Source organism: Ciconia boyciana, chromosome 6 (genome assembly GCF_034638445.1).
Source record: "Ciconia boyciana chromosome 6, ASM3463844v1, whole genome shotgun sequence".
In the NCBI taxonomy this organism is placed as follows: Eukaryota; Metazoa; Chordata; class Aves; order Ciconiiformes; family Ciconiidae; genus Ciconia; species Ciconia boyciana.
In genome coordinates, this window is record NC_132939.1 from 21,270,250 (window position 1) to 21,290,805 (window position 20,556).

Genomic DNA, 20,556 nt, shown 5'->3' on the forward strand with positions numbered 1-20,556 from the left:
GACCACAAGTCTGTCTAGCCTAGTGACTGTCTGTGACAGAGGACATAGTATGGAAAGAAGACAGGCATAAGTGATACTCCCTCCTCTGTACTCACCCTGCCTCTTCCAAATCATGGCTTAGAGATTTCTTGAGCTGGGGTTGGCTTCTGTGTATTTAGAAATCCCCAATGGATTGTTCCTCCCTGCACTCCTTCGGTCTCCCCTTGAACCCACGCTAACATTTAGCATCCACAGCGCCCTGTGGCAGGGACTTCCACAGCAAACTACACTTCCGTGAAGAACCACCTTCCCTTGGTAGCATTGACCTTGCTGCCTCCATCTGCTGCTCACAAGAAAGCTGCCACACTGCCATGAGCTGGTGCACAGCCCCCAGCTCATTTCAGCAAGGGGGCCTTCTGATGTTAGATCCCGTGAGTTTTGACATGGGAGCTGCTTTCGTTGGCTCATCACACTAATGAGATGCCCAACTACTTCTCTCAGGCAATGCCTTCCACTCCTCTTCCCTCTATCACAGGACCTGAATCCCATTTCTCTGCTCTGCAGAGACCTGAAGACCAAACTTCATCACAGTCCTGTTGCCCTCAGTATAGAGCCAATTCGTTTGTCCTCTTGAGGATACCCTGAGCTGGGGGCAGTGCAGAGATGCTACAGTGCTCCTCAGGGATGTAACCAGAGCACCACTATCATCCTTCACTCTCCACTGATGAGATGGCCCTCTGAGGCCATGGACACTTGAGATGCCCTGCATTGCAGATAAGCTGTAGACAGCTCCCTACCCTGAGAAGGCTGAGGTAGAGCCACCTTTTTCTCTTGTAACCCAACATTTGATGCACAACACAACAGCGCTTCAAATTTTGGGCCCTTGTCTTATGTGTTTTTCTCCCCTGCACTATCCAGCTAGTTGGAGGAATGGAGGGAGGGGAAGATCCGGCCATTTTCCTTCTGTAGTGCTGAGCATGGAAACAACGAGAAGGTAGGCAGCCCTTTTGCTTGCCTCACTTTTTGTCCTGCTCTCCCTCTTATTTGTACATCCAAGGTTTCCCCTTGGGACTGGGAGAAGGACAGCAGACTTTGAATTCTTGAGCTGGTCTCTCCTGGGCTGAACTCTTCCCACAGCCTTAAATGCTCAAAATATCTTCTCGTCTGTACCTCTAAAGCCACTGTTTTCCATTTCACTAATTAAATACAGGCAAAGCAATTGCAAAGGCTCCTCTCTGTTGTTTCTTTCTGAGCTTTGCTGCAGGTGTTGGATTTAGCATAAGCTGTAAATAGGGCTTATGGAGTAAATCCTTTCCTCCATCACCCTGTTTCTACTAACTTCAGAGCTTGTTCCACAACTACAGAAACTACTCTGAGGTAGTCCTTGTTAAATCATGCTCTACTATTATAGGATGGTGAGGTCCTACTAGGTCCTACGAGCTATGTACCTACCAAGATGCAATTGCCTTGTCCAAGTGGTCTGATTTCCAGCAGTACTGAAGCCAGCACAAGCTGCGTTACTAGCGCTGAGAAATGTGGGATCCAGCCTGAACAGTTGCAATATTCAGCTCTAATTTAACACAGCCCTTTTCCAGCCTGAGTACCTTATGCAATATTATGCAATATTATGACTATATTTGAAATGCCCAGCTCTGGGACAGAGATAGATACCCCAATGTTTCATTTCTCCTTTCTCTTCCCTATCCCAGATGCATACGTTTATATATAGATGTTTCCTGCAGATGCCACAGAAAAAAAGCACCAGAAGTCCAGGCCACGGGCCCACACACTGCTCATCATTTTCAATGAGACTTTCCTCTTCCACATGCCTGAGCCTCCAGCATGGGACTGCACAGTCCTGGTCTCCATTTATGAAGTGGACTCAGACCCCAGGCATCTCATTGGACAGGCCCCCCTGGGGAAGAGAAGAGTGAGCGATGGAGCTGACCACTGCGACCTGATGATAAAGTCCATTCAGCAGCCCGTAGCTAAATGGCATCCTCTGCTCATTTAGAGGGGAGGTCTTCTGCAGCAGTTGCACATGGTGAATCTGGACAGGTTTTCTTTCACAAAGATAAGCCAAGGCAGCACTCACAGTGGGTATATCTAAAAAAAGATGGGTCAGAGCCTGAAATTCTTGCTCCCTAAGACATGAACAGAGATAACAATCCTTCCTAAGACATGAACAGACATAACAATCCTTTGGCTTTCTCCCACTCCTTGCTGCTGCTTGTGGTAGGGAAAGGATTTTTCATCTTTGCTGACCCCATATCATCTTTACGATAGCAGCAGGGTTTCAGCAGCACCTTGAGCTGGAGGTTTCTACCTTCGGAAGGAAATAGACACTGCCCTGAAGTGCTCACTATGCATAGACAAGAGGAAAAAGGGATGGGAAGGAGGAGTCAATGATCCTATTTATAAGATAGAAAAGCACTAAAAGGTTAATGGATTTGTCTAAGCTCAAATAAGACATATAGCTGGGAGCTTGAATTTGTATTGAGATCCTCTCCAGCACCTCAGAAAGCCATCACCATTTTTTTCCTACTAGCCTCCCAGGCTTGGCTTATTAGGACTTCCATGTTTGTTACAGAAAGAGTGAAAACAGAGGCCCTGGGGCTACTGGAGTAAAACTGTCTTGGTGTGAGCACCACTGTGATTGTACAGGACAGGTTGCTAATGGGAAAGTACCACCCATCTCTACTCCAAGACACCAGCCAGAGGCTTTCATTAGCAGTATAGCCATCCCAAAACTGAACACGGACACCTCTCCCCACATCGCGGGCACGAGGGTGATGTGTCGTCTCTGACCTCTGTGCAGAGGCCACTTAGGAAGAGACATTTCCCTCCAGGGAAGGATGCTGCTCCCTGCACCCAGGAGGGTGGCTGCTGCACTGGAAGGGCAAGCACCCAGCAGCACTGCCGAGGTGACCATGGCTGCAGGGCTCTGCCCTGGCTCCATGTCCAAACACAGGGAACACCAAAGTGAGACACATCAGCCGTCTGCCCACTTCACATCATCCTTCTGCCACAGGAACCTCTGATGGAGGCTGGAGAGGGGCTGGAGCTGGAGCTGCCTCCCTGCCCTCCTTCTCTCCACTCCAGCTGGATCTAACAACTCAAGTGTTTCCTGCACCCTGAAGAAGGGAGTTTAATATACCTGCTGACATTTTTACTGCCATTAATTCTAATGAATCTGGATATTCTTGCTGTCCATATCCATTTCGTCTTTTTCTGAATCTTGATATATTTTGGCCTTCAGGAATTCCTGGGGCATGTTCATTGCATGTCGTAGGGGAAAATAAATTAAAGAAAAAAAGATTTTTCACAGCTTAAAATTTCCTTTCACCTGTCTCCCTGTCCTGGTCTGATAAGAGAGACCCATTTGTCATTTCCTATACTCCCAGCATGTCTTCTGACTGATTTCCCAGGCTTTCAAAGTGGCAAATTCCCTCATGTAAGAGCAATCCTCTGCCTCAAGTGCAGGCAGGTGTGGGTTGGAACTCCAGTTTTCCTTTGTTTCACATTTTTTCTTAGTGGCACTGCTTAAAAATCCTGCCCCCCTGCCCCAGTCACAAGACATGTAAGGTCTCACCTTCTGAGAAATCTGTTAAATGCATGGATGGGTTTTGTGTAGACTACGACGAAAAAAAAATGTAATTTAGGTCACAAAGGTTTACGTTGGTGTGGGAAGCAAGTGAAACGAGGCCAGTAGAAAAGGGGAGGGAGGAGGAGGTGCTGGTGTTGAAATGGGTGCTCCTGCAGCCATCCCCACCTTTGCACAGCTCCTCTTGTGTTTGCTTGCCCTACAAAATGTCTTAGGTTGCAACACAGATCTGAATCCCTGGTCCTGTGAAGGCAAGAAGGATGAAGCTTGGAGAAGGAAGGCTGGAGGAAGGCTGCGATGCACTGCCAGCTGGCGGCGATGTTCAGGTTGGAATGAGGTGTCCCAGAGAGGCCAGTATTCAACTATCCAAGGTGCAAAGCCCAGGCAGGGCCATGGGAGTGGATGACGACTCAGGGGTGCTTGCAGGACGTGGACAGGATGGTGGTTCCCAGGTGGAGGAAGCTCTCGAGGTAAACAGCACCACAGAGCTGCAAGGAGATAACAGAAGGGAGTCACTGTTTTTGTCATCCTCTGTCCTCCCCTCCCTGTAAAGGCCAAGAGTGGTTTGGTTGGCTTTGGGGTCTCCTTCCTTTCATCCATGACCATCTTCACCCCTTCCAGGCTTTGATGTCCAAAGTTGTCCAGACACAGCAGCAGCATCCCTTTCCTGACACAGGACACCTGTCACCCTGATTGCTACCACAGCTGGGGCAGAGGCTTTCTCTGGCCTCTTTGGGGACGCGCTGCTCACTCATGTCTTCTACAGCGGACAATTTTCCTCTCCCAAACACCATACATTGAATTTCACTTGAAGTCAATCAGGCCCTTCGCTGTGCTCCCTTTGCATGAGACCGCATGGGCAACAGGTCTGACTCCAGATGGAGCCAAGCAGTGCTGAGTTGAGGAAGAAAAAGGTGGCTTATAAATAAATACACAGTATTTATGTATAAATAAATATATTATAATATATATTAATAAATAAGTACAAAATATTTAAATAAATAAAAATGTCCAGGAGTACAGACAGGTGGGCAAATAGCTCTGCAAATCCTACCAGAAAAATATCACTAGAGCAAAGTGCTATCAAACCACAGAGCCACACCCTTCATTTCCTTCTCATGTAGATTTCCCCATCTCAAGGCAAATGTGTGGAGAAGAAGCCAGCCTCTGGTTTACAGGTGAACACGCTCCTCAGGAGACAGTTATTCCACCCTCAATATAATGAGTCAGTGTGTTTATACAGTTAAACTATTAAGATAATTTTACTCCTCAAACTCTCAAAGCTTCTCTCATTAGCCTCCGGCAACTTTAGGTTTGGAGCTATTAACATGAATTGGAGATGGATTTCCGTGCTATTTCTTGTCCTGGTTGTTGGCCATGTTCAACTGGTTTGGGTGTGCCTCGGATAGCTCTGAAAGTTAACTGCAGGCTCAAGTCCTTACACAGCTTCTCCTGCCTATCTGTAGTAACTACATGGTGTTCTTGGGATTGTAAAGCAGAATGCCCTACTGAAGTAACAGAAGTTTTGGTCACCTACTGGAGAGTCCCAGGAAACACGCAGTGACTGGGAACAGCCCGAAGGCGGCACCAGTACAGAACAGAAATGCGAAGGCTCTGGCATTTGATCTGGGTGGCTTCAGCAAGAAGTCTTAGTTACCGGGGATTATTCTTTGTTTTTTCCAGAGTTTGTGATTCCTGTTCCAAGCTCCTCTCCTGGCTTTGTAGTGCCAGGCTCTCATGCAGGTACCAGCAGATTTGCATCAAATCAATATGCAGCTGCTTTGCTGGAGCCAGGCAGGTTTAGTACAGCACAGGGTCCGGCCCAAAGGGCCCGGTTCAGCCTGGGACCAGCAGCAGCCACCAGCATCACTGGGGTTTCTCCCCACCAGCATCATGCACTGCAACAAAGACAAGCTTTCCCCTACACATGGCTGGGATGGAGGGGCTGAAGAAGGGGAATTTCTCTCCTTGAGTCCAGAGGAGTTTGCACTTGAGGACAGCCACATCAGGCACATGGTGGCGGGCACAGAGCTGCAGCTTGCTCACGTTGCCCGGTGGAGTGGGAGGGGGCAGATGGGGAATCAGGATGTGGTCCTCCCCGCCGTCCGTAGCTCCTGTAGTGCCTGTGGGACAATAGTGTCATGCGCTTTGCTTTTCTGTTATAAACAGGCCTGGAGGCCCCTTCTTTAATTAATGTTTGGATACCCCTAGCAAAACACCATGTAAATGGACTTGAAGTAACATGTCCAGTTCAAGCACACCTGGACACCAAAGTACTTGGGTCCCATTTGGTCTACACTCAGAGCTGGACATGTTAGACCTCCCCAGACTATGGCAGATCTCAGATTCAGCTCTGGAGACAAATGTCAGGGCCCAACCAGTTCAGCATTTAGTTTCAAGTTCCCTAAGCCACAGTTTCCAGTGCTATGCTGCCATTCAGCTGATGGGAAGGACTCTGAAGGCAGTCAGGCTGTGCCACTGAATGCTTTGAGAGCTCTGGCATCCAAGTCTTGGTCCCAGCCAGGAGAGTCTGCAACCAAGGCTTGGCTGGTGGGAGCAAAAATTCAGATGATCATGAATTTGCCCACATTGAACACCACCTTCCTTCAGCTGCTGGCCAGGCAAAAATCATTTCAGAGGTGCTGGCAGCCAGCCCCAGGCACATGTGTGCAGGGCTGAGCGGCCTCTGATCATCAGCTTGTTAATCTGCCCACACATGCCATGTGTCTCCTCTCCAGGAACCCCCAGCTGCTTTGGTGCCTGGCAAACCTCCCATGTCCACCCTTCCCTCCCTCCTCCTCTCTAAGCACCTGCTTTCTGCAGCAAGAGATGGAGCAGATGCCTGCCTCTCCCCTTCCCTACCAGCCTAATCTTCATGCAGTGCAAGTGCTGCTCCCCAGACATGTCTCCCCAGTTGAAAGCAAGAGACAAAAGGGAGCTGCCCCGAGCATGCACCGTGCATCAAGCCCGGGCATCTCCCTGCCATTCCCATGCTCCCTGCACTGCTGGAATTTTGCCAGCCCTCTCGTGCTGTCCCACCAAGACCCCAGAGTGCTCCTCACACCCCACATGGGCCCTTTGGGTGAGCAAAAGCCACCCAAAAGCTCACCCAAACACAAGCCTTTCCTCCTCTGCCTGCAGTAGCCAGCCTGGCAGCAGCGATCCCTGCCTGTGCTCCCCCAGCTGGCCCTCCGGGGCTCCCCTCGTCCTGGCCTGTGCAGCTGCATCCTTGGGGACAGTGGCAGCTGCTGGTTGGGGGAGTGAGGATCTTGCAAAGTGCCAATTAGTGGCAGGCTGTCACGGGAAGGAGCCAAAAATGCTGAGACTCACCCTGCTTGCCTGCTTCTAGATGCCCAGCTACCCCTCCTGGCAGGGAGAGACATCTTCAGGAGCAGTTCAAACCTCCCGAGGCCCGAGCAGATCTGAATGGTGCCTCTCCCTCGCTGCTGAGTGGAAAAATCAAATCTAGGATGATGCTAATCCTAGTCATTGACCATCATCGTGATGATGCTTTGGTGCAGCTGTGTTTGCTGGTGAGGCAAAACAGCCCATCTGCCTGTCCCCCTCCTTCCTCCCCTCCCTGCATGCTAGTGGCTGCTGCTAGTAAAAGCAGTAGCCACAGATTCTCTGAAAAAACAAGCATGCGATTGTTCCTAATCTGGCACGGCCAAAGCAGTCCTGATAAGGACAATCCCTCATCGGGAGTGTTCATTGTGACCTTGCTGAAGCTGCTGCCCCTGCTGCTGGGAGGCCCAGCAGCACCAATTAAGCCCCACTCCTTCAGAAATCCCAAGGATCTTGCCCAAACCTTGCCTCCAGCATGCAGGACCTGATGCTGGGCAACACCTCCCACCCAAAGTGGAGTCCCAGAGCAAGATTAAACCATCACATCCATTAGGAGGTCAAAAGCAGGGAGTCAGAAAGTGCCCCTGGCTGTGCCTGCCCACACCCAGCTGTGTACCTCCATATATCACTCACGCCCTGCACTGGGATATGATCCCTCTGGGAGCTCCTCTGTGTATTTTAGGATTTTTCTGTGCTCGTAAGGACAGAAGCAGTGTACACTTGGGCCAGCTCCGTGACTGCTTCCTCATCTGATGTAACATGACTGCTGTATGATCCTCATCCAGCTGCATCAGGCGGTGGCTGTCCACGGCCCCTGTCCAGACCAGCAAAGCAGGGGGCTGTCCCAAAAGCTAGCAGTGGGAAATTGTGCTTCCTCCCCCCTGTATTTACCCCACATAAACAAAATGCAAATATGTCTTTAAAAAAATAAACTGCAGGGAGCCGGCAGGGGACCAGGTGGCACCTCTGTGTCACTGTGTCAGCTCTTGCAGGGCGCACAGCAGCATCACCAAGATGACAGCCATCTGAAGGAGGAGCAGTCGGTCCCCCACGAGAGCAGAACAGCAGCATCAGCCTGACCCATGAGCCTCCAAGGTCTGCTTGGCTCTAGAAAAGCATCCGCTTCCCACACACCACTTATCTCCTTTTCCAAGGCTCTCATCACCGAATCTAAGTGGCTTCATGACTGATTTAACTTTTCCAACAAACTAGCTGGGAGGTGAATGTTATCTCATGCAAGAGATAAGGGCATATTGACCGAAATCACACAGAAAGCCTGTTATAAAAGAAGTAAGAGAATTTAAACCTGCAGAGCCCTGGTTTTGCTCGTTAGTTGCAGACAGGCTTTACTCCATGTGGGAGTGCAGCTGAACCCTGTACAAGCCATTTCTCACCTAGGAGCCTGTTAGGAGACGGTCTTGTCTAACCACCCCGTGGCTGTGGCAGAAATGAGAAGATGAAGGTTGCTACCTGGTAGTAGCGTAATGTTTGCAATCCTGGGTTAAAATCGAGTTTTTTTAAAAGAAACAGGAGGTTGGGAGAGTGGAGGGGGGATAAAAGGGAATTGCACCCTTTGGAGAAACAGAAGTCTGAGTTTCTTACGCCTCTGGGATTTGGTGCAGGGGCCAAAGGCAATGTATTTGATCCACCTTGCTTTGTCTGTAGACCCATCTCCCTGCATACCCACCAGCGTGAAAGCTGATGAGAGCTGAGGCTCAGCTTTTCCCTGCTGAGAATCTGCTGGTGCTTCACAAACATACCCCTGCGAGCTGAGCATGGGTTTTGGTCCCAGCAGGCACAAGGATCTCGTGCTCACTCTCAGCAACTTCCTTTTCCGGCTGACGCAGGGGAAGCCCAGTGCCCCATGACCACTGGCATCCCTCCAGCCACCTCTGCTTGGCACTTTCTGGCTGCAGGGAGCACTGTGGAAGTCGGACAACAAATACAACATATCCTCTGGCTGGAGGGGAGGAATTCCTTACCCGAATGCACACACCATCCAACTTCTGGCTCGAGTAATATCTCACTGCAGTCACGATGGGGATAACAATGTGGCAGGAAAAACTATGCTGGAAACAAGGTGTGTGTGTGGGAGATGAGGTGGGGAGGTAAAGAAGCGGTGTAAGCAAAAGGAGGAAATGTTATGGCGAGCCAAATGAGACTCCAGGGAGAGGTCTCCTTCAGGTACCAGTGATCCGGCCAAGCACAGATTCAGTTTGTTCTTTGAAGAGAAATAAAGACACTGTTTCACTCAGCCCATGGCCCAAAGAGCCTTGGGAATGAACCCAGCCCTGGTCCTACAGGGATGGTTTTGCCATCCTAACACAGCTGGGCAAGAACAAGAGAAAAAATTAAACCTGCTGTGTGCTTTTTGATGCCCCAGCAGTTGAAGACCCAATCTGGAATCTTAAAGGCACCTAATTTCCCCCAAAGCCTGACTACACCCAGAAAAACAAGCCTCACTGGAGTGGCAATTTTGGGCATCCGAACCCCACAACTCCCATTTTTAAGCATCCGGCACAGACACAAAAGACATCTGTGGTCCAGGCAGCCTATTTTTGTAATGTCTTTTTAATAGTATGGAGACTTTCTAGTCCATAAAGGGAGGCCTAAAGAGACACCACGGAGCTGGCTGGGGCTCTGGTCCCAACGCACTGGGAAGGTGACCCAGCGTCTAGCTTCAAAGCAGTGTTGGCTTGGGGACAGCCCCTTGTGGGTCTCCAGATAATTACCGCACTATGAGCCAAAAATAGCAGCTCTACCCTCACCATAGCACCCCATGGGCAGAGGGGTATGGAGGGGAAAAGCACCAAATTTAGCCAATTTTGTGAACTGAATGATAACTGAGTTTCTCACCCATGGGACAGGTTTGGGTTACATGGGCAGAGCTCTGTGGGGTAGCTTGCACCTTTTCGGCACACAGTGCATGCTGCTGGGCACCGAGCTCCCACTGCATTTACTCTCCCCTACACCCACTCCAGCAGCTCAGCAACCCTAATACATGTTGAATTTCTCTTATTCTCACTCAAAAGAAGCCTGCAAATGTTTCTCGGAGCCTCATCTCAAAGGGCAGCAATCTAACACTTTTTTTTTAGTTAAGCAAGAATGACAGCTGGAGAAATACATTTAAGTGAGCATTAAAAGGTATTGATAAGAAGACTCCTGGAATGAATTCAGCTGGTGCAGACTGCAGCATGCCCTGCGTGTACACAGGGTTCATGCTATATGAACAGCTGTGGATGGTAAGCAAACCCCTCCAGCCCCAGAGTGTGAAATACTTTGAGAGAGCAGCTAATCCAAAAACGCAATCCCTACGGCTCAAAGACAACTAGCCAATGGGACATATTCCAGAGCATTCACTTAATAGTGCCATGAGCTTTTTAACTAGAATAAATCTTTGCTTGTAAATTAAAAAAACCCACAGCGGTTATGTGTTTGTACCGCTATTTAGCAGTACAGCAACCGTCCAGAGCCTGGGCAGCAGAAAGCCTTCAAGGAGACAGAGCAATGTCATTTCTTTTGGATTTCCCCTTCCAACAAATCCTTCCTAGGAAACTCCTTCTAGGAAAGGGAGATCTCGGTCTCTAACTCCATTCTGACCTTCCCAGCATCCATTTTGACAATGTTGCTCCAAGATTAGTCCTAAATTCACCCTCTGATTCCACATTGGCTGCCAAGGAAACCCATTAGGTGATAGCTTTGGCTCTCTTCTGGTCAGGGCCAGACTTCTTTTCAGAAGTTTCTTCTTTTCAGTTTCTTCTCTTCTTTTCTCTCTGAGATTTAGCTCCCTTTACAATATTTCATAAAATCAGGTCATCTTTCCTATCACCACAACTCCTAGTTTTTAAAAACAAGGAGAAAGGCTTCACCCGTTCCCCCTAACCAGGAATGAAATGGGAAAACGTGCTCCCTAGAAGACACCACCAAAACAGAGAAAAATTGTTTTCCTGAAGCATTTGGATAATGGAGAAATGTTTCAAAAGCCCTTCCACGCCTAAGGAGTTTCTAAAACACAAAACAAAATAAAATCCAGCTGACCAGATGCCAAATTCAGACTATCTAGTAGCCTGCCCAAATCACTACCGATTGTAAAATACCCTTTTGTAAAATACATTTTACTCTGTAGAAACACTTGGTGCTCACCATCACACAGCTGAAAGTCTCTGCTCAAGAACTGGGTGTTTTAGACCTGCGGACCTAGCTCTGAGATTCAGCTCAGCATAGAGCTGGTCTGCCACACGCTTCACACTCCCCCGTTGCTCAAGAGGCTTGGTGATGGGGACACTGGTTAAACTAGTTTGCAGTGGAAATGCAAGCCCCAGCGGCATCCCAGTCAGCCTCACGCTCCCAGCTATATAAAGACCTTTACTTACATTTTAGAAATAACTACACTGCTGATGCCCCAGACTGTTTGTTGCCCAATTCAGATAATAGTTTTGCTTTGTTTACTTCAGATTAGGCTCTTTCATCCCAGTCTCCAAGTTGTTTAAAGGGAAAATGGTACCTTTTTGCCTTTTTTTTAAGGCTTTCTGCATGGGGACTCAGGGGTGCTCAGGGCTGATGTTTTGGAGGTGGTCCCTCTCACCATCCATCTTTTCCAGAGCCCTGTGTTGTACTGACCTGTCCCTAATGTGGCCATTTTCCTAAGTAATGAAAAAGATTGTGGAATTTTCAGCAAATACTCTCAGTATGCAATCTGCAAACTTGCTATTCTCACTCACAGGAAGTGAACCAATTCCTTCCCTAAGAGAAAAAGAGACTTATAGTTTTGGGTCAAAACCACACTAAACGGGTGCCTTCCGGAGAATATCCTTGACATGTGGTTTTAAACGTGTGTTAATGAACAAGCCAATGCCTCCAAGCAAAGTCACAGCTCCCAGAAGAACGTCTTAATCATTAACCTTAAAATACGCAATTTCCCTGCAGTTTAGAAAGCAGGGGTTTAGATGGAGATAACGTTAAAAGCCATCAGGATATGCACACAGTCCCAGCATGCCTGGGAGAGCAGTGAGCAGGGACCACTCACAGCCCATTGGCCAAAGGTGTTTTTCTCCCCCCAGCTCCTGGTCTACAGTAGGACAGGACTGGACTCTGACTGTATCCATCCTATGAGGACTTTGGTTTGGTCTCTTTACTACCCAAAAAAAGGTTTCTCACCTGGATTCCTCTTACCATCCCATTTTAACCAAAAGCATTCAGAGATTGCTGAGCAGGTCTCAAGTTCAGGTGGTTTTCAGATCTGCCCTCACCACGATTTTACACACAGGAGGGAGGGTTCAGGTCAACCCCAAAATGAGCGACTGGGCTCACACAAACTCATGAAGTTTTTAATCAAGGCATCCCCAAGCTAATTTGTTTCTATTTTTTATGTATTCAAATGTTCAGATGGCCTTGTGCAAGTACCGGCTAGCTACATTTTATTAAACAAATGAAATGAAGATGTGGCCTTGGAAGGCAGAGCTTGCTTTGATTTTCTTAAGGCTGAGGACAAGGGAGCCAGTGAGAGTGGGAAGCACAGAAGTCATGCTGGTGGTTCGCCTTGCAAGGACACTGCCCTGGGGGCCGATCATCTCCCATTGTCAGCCCAGCATCTTTATCAGCTGCCCCACAAACTGCCTGTCCTCCGGTCGCTCTCACTGGACACACAGAATATTTGCCTTCAAATACTGAAGCCAAAACCAGTTGCTGAAAAGGACATCCAGGACCCGAGTGGCCTGGAAAGAGGGGTTTTTTAATGTGTATGTGTGTACATACAACAGGACATACAGAGCTGGCTCTGCAAACAAACCAGTGCCATCAACTGAAAGTTCCCAGGGTATCCACCAGCAGGAGGGGAAAACTGGCACTGAACAAAAGCAAAGTCTGCAGCCGTCGCCAGGCACACGAGAGCTGAATGAAGACCAGGTTTGGGTTACTGGGCCAAAAATGTTCTCTGTCTTTTCTCATCTGTTTGCAGAGCTTGTGCAGTCCTTCCCCTACACCTTAATGCAGAATCCAAATAACTTTTTCCTAGAAACAGAAGGCATGGCTGAATGGCATTTCAGTAACTAGTCAGTGCCTGCAGTCTTCACAGAAACCCTGACATAATGAAAATACAGATGTGTTGTCTCACAGAGTTTGTTACCCCGTGTGCGACACCCAATACGCACACAGAGCCGAAATATCAGTTTATTTCAAGTTTTGTGCAGGACCAGGTGCTAGGTGGTAGCTCCACAAAGCTAGCACATCACTCGTTCATACAGGTGCAGTATTTATACGGTCTAGTTATACATATGCATAAGTAATTATGCAAAGCAGTTTTCTATTGGTCTACATTTTCTCATCTTATTCTTAAAGCTACAGTACTATTTTAATATTCTGCACATACTCAAAGGTGAGGGGTCTCTGCTTGGGCTGGGGTCTCCAGCTCAAAGGGTGTGACTTTTAGTCTTATAATGAGGATAGTTTGCGTGAAGGTGCTTCTTATCACACTTTTACTAGTAGCTTCAGATTGTCCCCAAAACATCTTAATTAGCTTACGTATTTTTCCAGGATGTGCTTTACTTGCAAGGACAGTAATTCTTGATTAGACGTTCCACATCCCAGTATGAATCCCCCTTATCAACTTTACGTACGTCTTGGCCTTCCATTATCTTTAGAGCACTCATCATAGCTAAGTGCTTAGGTCAGACTGATCTTCCATACATACGTGTATAACAGTGAATCTGATTGACTACAGATGCATTAATCAAAAGGGCAGTATCAGCATATAGTCTTTTGCTCCATAGTGGTGAGAGGTAATGGTTAAGCCAAGAAATCTGTAATTTAGCTAGGGCTTGAGGAGAAAGCACTATAAAAATAACCTTTCCCCTTCTAAGTGACATCCTCACCTTCTGTAGTGGGGTTAGAAATCCTACACAAAGGGCTCCTGTGGCTCGGCCCTTCATTCTTCAGGAGGACGCAGGGAAAACCACTGAATTCAATCCCAGTGACCCGAAAGCAGCTGGGAACGGTAGGCAGAGCTTAAGCCCAAAGGTTCCCCTGGGGAAGGAGCCGAGTCAGGATAGGCAAAGCTATGTTGCAATTTCTGGGACAAAAAAGTGTAAATAAGCCATTGACTCACTGAACCCCAGCTACAGCAAGGGGATAAACCAAGTAGGAACAATGAGCTCCACTAGATCCTGAGTCCTGCTCCCTCAGGTCAGGTTCTGGTGACCACCAGTTACAGCTATTAAAATAGCTTCTTTAAGCATCATCATCCACTGCTGCTTCAGCTGAAAGCATACCAAGCTCCACAGGATCATCTCTAGGCTCCGTTGACTCACTGGAGATAGGCTTTTAAAGCCCACACTTCCTACATCTCCTGCCCAGTGCCTTTGCAACTTTACACATGTATCTTGAACCCAACATATTAACACATTATACTTCTCAGAGATCAGCAAGCTTGTACTCGCAGAGCATTCAGTTTTGCCAGAGACTATACAGTGATGCAATACTAGCAGCTTTCTAAAATAAAGCTAGTTTGATGTGTGCACATTGGCAGATTTACGCTGTTTTACCACTGAAGGAACTCATGACTTACAAGTACACTGGAGCACTGGAGTACTCCTAGACCAAAATATTCAGTGAGAACAGAAAGTAATTACCTTACAGATTTGATCAAATCCATGTCAAGATTTCTGGCACATTGCACAGTTCAGAGATGACTTAGACTTGACATGAGAAGTCTAAGACTTGGCATGAGAAGAGCGTAAGGAACTCAAGGCAGGGTGAACCTGCTTGTTGTGCTGAAGGCAAGGGTGCTAAAATGTGTGTGCTGCCCAATACAAATCTGTACTGGAAGTGGAGATGAGTCCAACTGAAAAAGCTATATCCAGAGACTTCCACTGATAGTTGAACTCTGAAGGCTCAAGTCTCTCCCACATGTGAAGATAAAAAAAGCAACATTACCAGGAAGTCTGACATCCGAGATATAAACTCTTTGCAACTGTTAAATATTTCAGTGGGAGACTATATTTTTGTTAGTTCTTCTGGATTGTGTATTACCACATAAAGCAGCAAGTGACAGCAAGAAGCCTAGTTTGGGTATCTGAAGACAGTGAGGATGCTGGCATCCCCTTCCTCAGGGCATTCCTGCCTAGAGGATCTTTGCTTGAGACTCCAGCATTGCAGGTTCATTTGAAACCACTGTTTTTGTTGCCAGCTCTTACACAGTGCAAAGCTCAAAGGCTGGGAGGCTGCAAGCCATGAAGCAGTCAGGCAAATGCAGAAGCAATGTGAGCTGGCGATGGGGGAGCCCCTTCCCTGGAAGGTCCACACTGCCATGTTGCCACCTCACTCTGGCGCTGAGCATCAACCTGTGGTGGCCTGGAGGGGCCATGGCAGAGCAAGGCCCTGAAGATGCCCAGTGAGAACCAGTGACTTGTGCAACAGGGGCATTTGTACAACTGCTATTTTACAGCGTCTCCAGTTTTATCTTTCTTTTCTGTCCCTTCCTCATTTTAGGTCGTCTTTACTTTCTTGGGAAATGAGAACACAAATTGTGATACAAATGGTGGTTTCATATATAATGCAGTTGGAGTATGCAGCCATAGAAACTGCTACTTAGGTATGACAAGATTTCTTATTTTGTCTTCATTTGATTAATTGAACAGTAGAAAGGACCATAACCATGAGATCCACCTGCTCCTCAGGAAACATCGTTACCTGTCAATTACTTAGTAATTTTATAGGTGTACAAATACCTATTTATATAAATATTTTATAAAAGCCTGCATATTTGTAAATAAACCTAGCAAAAATATATTTAAAATCAAAACTAGTTGGGAGAGGTCAGAAAGAAAAACAAATGAAGATGTTATGGAAAACTTTCCTTTTACTTTAGGTTGTTCACACTTTCAAACTGGAATGAAAAGACCTCAAAAGGAATTTCAAAAACCTGAAATTTGAGTCTTCATCCAAAACATAATTCAATGTAAATAAATGGTTTGATTTCTTTTATTCCTAAAGAGAAACCCATATTTTTCCAAACAACTATACAGAGGGATTTATAAAATAACCATTTTTCTTTACAGCTGTAGCCTTCTAATTAGACTTTCATTCTAAGGTGAATTTTTAAGCCCTTCAGACCTGAGACATTACACACAATCCTCTATAATCTCTTCCTGAGGAAATTATTGTATTATTTAGTAGTCTTTGTGTTGGGTAATTACAGCAGGCTTCCTTCCTCCTTTCCATTCCTTGTTCTCTTTATTTACATCTGCAATAAGCCCATGCAGCCACAGTCTCTGCTGACTTCCAGTGTATCATGATTCAGTGAGATGCAGCAAGAAGAGAAAAGAACGTGGGTTTGGTGGGATTATTCAGCATGGAAGATTTGGGGGTTTAACACAGAAGCTGCAATGCCCTTTCCTTCAGTGTACATAGTCAAGATAAATACAGCATGGTAGCTTCCTCACAGGCTGTGGGAGGAAGTGCAATGGCAGGGAGAAAAACCCACATGCAGAAGAAACTCTGAGAGCTTCCAGATGGCAAACACCAGAGCAGAGGTAAGCAAATGTTTGAGGTGATTGCAGGCAGTGCTTTTTCTCTACCCAACCAGAGGTTAAGTGTCCTGCTAGGTGGGAAGATCTGTCTCCAAGGCAGGACACAGGCAACTGGTAATGTTTTGACCCTGTTCAAGGCTGTACCTTTTGGCTCTGCTGTTTTCCTGACTTGGTGGGAACTGGGAGCTTCTCACAGATGTCCTCCCAGGATGCCAGACCTTCTGAGCTCTGCTGTGTGCCATTTAAATTCTGCCACTGGGCCACTTTAGACAGCAGTTGCCAGCCCTGACTTTACAGCACCTTGAAAGTTGTGGGCTTTGAAAATTAGGAAGGACAGCTGATTCCTGAGTCATATTTTATTTCCGTAAGAGGGGAACAATGAATAAAAGTAACATTCCCTAGGACTGGCAGCAAGGGCAGCACTTGTAAGGCTTTCTGAGAAGAGATTTAGTCTAGCACACTGGGCTGGGACTCAACTGCTGTGTGCTGTTCCTGGCTCTGCCAGAGACCACCTGTGACCTATAACAAATCCCATCACCTCCACTTACCCTCCTGCCTTTTCTAGCACCATTCCTCAGACAAGCACTACAACACTCTAAGACTCAAACCGACTCCTGGTCAGGATGCTTTCTCCTAAGGCAGGGTTCACTGTATTCATGAAAGGCAGACTGGACTGCAGTCAGACTTTATTGGCTGATCCCTATTTAATAAGACTGGTAAATACAAATCATATATATATGCACACACACAGAGCTTTGTTTGCAAATTATAATACAATTGCACTTAATGCTGAGTGAGTAGGAGCTCTGCATACTTTGAAAATGAAACCCATAAAAACTGAATTTCACACTAGGAAAAAAGAAGTAACCTGTTTGCTAGTGATCAGCTTTGTTGCCTGGGTACCAAGTACAGTAGCTCCTTTTGCTCCCTGTTGGGGCCCTGGAAGTGCATGCTGTATTTTATTTCAGTCCAGAACCATTACAGCTATTTATTAGTCTCCAGTGAAATGCTCCATTTGCTCCCAGGCTGCCATCGAGACAGCCCTGCCTGCATGTTGAAGGAGCTCACCCAAGGCTGCCTCAAGGATCTTTCAAGGGAGGATCTGAATCCTTAGAAGCCTTAGTGTCTTTGTAAGGCACAGCAAACAGTGCTTCTTCCACCTACCTGCTTTTCTGTAAGCCACTGAAACAATGCGGGGCTGTGCTGTGCTGCCTAGCAGCTGCTGGCAGCTCCCTGCACCAGCTGTATCTCACTGGGATAGCTGAATTATAGTGGAGAAAGAACAGCATGATCTGTTGACTTCTGGCTGCTGGACTTGTGATTTTACTAACCCTGAAAAACTGCAGTGACTTGCTGAAGATGTTGCCTGCAGAGAAGACAAACTGGTATCTTGACGCATCAGCAGATTCAGCCACTGTGACTTAACACAGCATCACTCATCAGCTGAACCTCAGGAACCCCACAGCCCTGCAGCTGTAAAGCAAAATACATAAGCTCAGAAGTGCTGGCACTTGGGCTAAGGACAGTCAACTTTCTTCATTCTGGGAATTAAGTTATTTGCTTTCTCCTCTATTTGCAAGTCCGAGGATGCATTCTTTAGTTCCCAGTTCTACAGACTCATAAGCTAGGTTCTTTTCTTCCCATCATCATGATGGGAACTGCAGGGCAAATTAGGTTCCTGGACAACATGGCTGCAAGCCCCAGTACCCTTGAGTGGTTTCCACAGCCATAATCAGCTAGGATAAATAATTACATCTATCTGAAGGAGTGAAACCCAGCTCATTCCATTTAAGCTGTAGTGCAACCTCAGCCAAGTTAATAGGGAGGAAAAAGCAGAAATTCTTATTGATATTAGCAGATTGAGACACACAAAGGGAGTTGATCTGCAAAGTAACATTTTCAGGTAATTGCTTTTCAGAACACTATCACACCTCAAAGCCACTTCAAAGAGGAATGCCAAACAGCCATGGTGAATTTTTCCTGTTAGCATCTTCAGTGCTGGGGAACATGGATTTTCCAAGGTAGCTTCTAACCCCTTAAGTGAAGAAGCCTAGCAGTGGAAAACCAACACAGTTCTCAAAGTAACTGGTCAAAATATTGGTAATCTCAGCTTCTTCCTGCTATGGCAAATAACTGTGCATTTGGTGGAAAGACCAAGAATCACGTTACACTGAGAGCAAGGGCTGCTCTTGCTTTTCACCATTGTTGCTCCTCACAGTGTGTTGCCTGAGGGTAGGGCTAGAAATAAACTTTCTCCCTAATCAATTATCAAGAGAACAGCAACTCCAAAAATATAATAGACTCATTCTATTTAGTGGCATTGCCACTATGAAAGATGTTTGATTTACGAATAGATTGTATCCAGTTCAGACCAGAAATACCCATTTTTCTCTGGTAAAGAGAGAAGGCAGTACATCTGATATGGCCCCAAGACTGCACAGGCTGAATTTTGCAGGGTTAGATCCTTAATGAGCTGTAGTGGGACATCTTTCCCTAAGTCTGAGCATTCAGATTTTTGTCTTATATAAATGGCTGTAAGAGTGCCGATTACCCACTAAACCACCTCAAAGTAGCATCTGAGACTAGCTGTCTGGCTAGACAAGTGATAGTTTCCTTCAAAAGTAAAAGGTTGTTTTGTTGTGGGGTTGGTTTTTTAACCCTTATACCAAAAGTCACATTTTCACCAGTTAGTAGCAGGTCCTGTCACCAGCAACTTGTGAGGCAATGTGGACACTAGGACAAGAATTCACAAAGTAGAAATAAAACCCAGCAGTTTCAAAAAAGAGCTCAAGCACAAGTTGTATTTACAAATCAGCTGAAAGGAGGATTAACCAGTAGTTTTAAACTGCCTTTATGAAAAACAAATCAGATTAACCTCAAAGTAGTTATGGTCAAAGAACTAAGAAAAGTTTAACTACATTTATACTAAGTCTTAACAAATATGGCCTCACAAGACAATATCCCATTATAGAAGTGCCAATACATTTAAAGAGCTGCTCGGTCAGCTTGTAAGTCAGCTTTAACATTCAGTGACTGTGAGTAAGAGAAGACTGTGCTCCAGTTCCTGTTTGTGTACTGCAAGTTCTCAAAGAAAACTTAAAGAACTTGCCCTTAACAGGCAAATTTACAAAAAAACCCCCAAACATACCAGGAAGAGACTAAGCATTGCTCTCTGCTCATTAGTTTTGACTTACCTGTGTCCCCACTAAGTCCACCACACAACACCTGGGGGAATCCCACCCTATTTAAAACGAATTTACATTACAAAAGGCACAAGATGGAGCATGCTTTGCTTTCCTTCAGGGCGTTTCCTTCCCCTTACTCTCAGAAATCACAGTAGTAATGCTGGAGTATAACTGCAGTTCTGGGACTTACCTGAAGCCGTCTTGCCAGGGAACTTTTGAAAGGGTTAAATCCCTGACAATCCCTGACTAAGACCTTACTGTGAGTTTCACTTGCATCCTTGTTCTCTTTTCTTCTCTTCCCCTGCAAAGATAGTTTTAGTTACCTGCTGAGCAGAGTTGATGATAGGACATTTCCTGTAACTTCTTACCTGATAGGACTAAACAGGCCTTGAGCAAGCTCTTTAGGCTTCCTAATTAAATCACTGATAACAGCAACTCAGGACATTTGTACCGAAGATAAGCACCAAAGAACTAGTTTGAATCAACCCCCTTATGACATTCCGAAGCCGAAGGACTGATGAGCTAATTCGATGACTATGTATAGACAAAGGAAGCCCAAAGTTCAACTAACAGACAATGTGAGGAAGACTATGGAAGACCACCAGGAGGGTGAAAAGACCCTAACCCTAATTTTACTGCACATGCTTGGACTATGTAAATTAATTCTGGGAGCTCATCACCATAAAACTGCCCTTTTCAGGAAATCTGATGAATATGTATGATTTTTCTGTATAGGAATTGATGTGTTGTGCTAACCTGGCAGAGCAATCTCCAGTGCTACAATAAAGAATACCTGCTTAATAGTCATCCCGACTATTGAGTCCTAATTTCGGCTTTTCACAGCAACACTTTATAGCTTAGTTTGCTCTCAATTTGTTTAACAAGAGCCATCTCAACTCTAAGGGCTTCACCTCTGATG

At 46.3% G+C, this 20,556-nt stretch overlaps 1 long non-coding RNA gene across 2 annotated transcripts; it reads right to left on the reverse strand.

The window, feature by feature from the left end:
• Window positions 1–600: 600 nt before the first annotated feature.
• Window positions 601–19,941, reverse strand: LOC140652819 (uncharacterized). 2 transcript variants are annotated; one of them, XR_012042948.1, is made up of 3 exons: window positions 19,828–19,941; window positions 17,784–17,925; window positions 601–4,071 (listed from the first exon to the last, which is right to left on the reverse strand). It is a non-coding gene; the product is annotated as an uncharacterized lncRNA (long non-coding RNA). The 2 variants fall into 2 exon arrangements; XR_012042947.1 differs by having other exon boundaries at window positions 601–2,085; window positions 3,572–4,071; window positions 17,784–19,931.
• Window positions 19,942–20,556: the final 615 nt, after the last annotated feature.